The sequence below is a fragment of the Asparagus officinalis genome, chromosome 9 (genome assembly GCF_001876935.1).
Source record: "Asparagus officinalis chromosome 9, Aspof.V1, whole genome shotgun sequence".
NCBI classification, from domain to species: domain Eukaryota; kingdom Viridiplantae; phylum Streptophyta; class Magnoliopsida; order Asparagales; family Asparagaceae; genus Asparagus; species Asparagus officinalis.
The window spans coordinates 54858942-54859705 of NC_033802.1; positions in this window are offsets into that span (position 1 = coordinate 54858942).

The following is a 764-nucleotide window of genomic DNA, read 5'->3' on the forward strand; positions in this document are numbered from 1 at the left end:
CCAGTTAGTAAGTTGGCGTCCACATGCACTGTTATCTATGGATTCAATACTAGCGGGTCAAGACCCTTGGGTAAGATCCGGATAAAATGTCAAATGGGTGATTTGAAGACAGAAGTCACATGTTATGTGATCGATGCTGAGACTTCATATAACTTACTATTGGGTCGGCCTTGGATCCATAGTAACGTTATAATCCCCTCCACTCTCCATCAGTGTTTAAAATATGTCGACACTGATAATAAGGTTAGGACGGTGGTCGCGGATAAGCAACCATTCAAAGGGTATGAGAATTATTTCACTGATTCTCTCCTTTATGGTAACGAATCCGATACTGAATCATCGGCCCATGGCACGGACAGCGGAGAAGAAGCTGATACCGAAGCCGGATTTGATTACAATGGAGGTTATGTTTTAAACGACATTGTACCCTTTGTAATCAACCTTGACGATGAACAAACGTCAGAGGGCAGTTGTAACTGGCAACTTACCAATAATGAAATAAATAACGATTTAGAGTACTCCCTGTCTCTTGATGATGTGATAAAAGAATTGTATGATAATCCCGATTTATATATGCCGCTCCGATCGTCCTATGTAACAAAGGAACGCCTCCAGCATTCTTTCGGAACAACCCTGGTCATCCCGACCAAAATAGGAGGTGAAAAAGAAGTGATTTACGGTAAAGGAAAAAGCTCCCCATTACCAGACTATTTCTTAAGCGAAGATGAAGATGATGACAAACCTGGTCGACATCTATCTAAGTA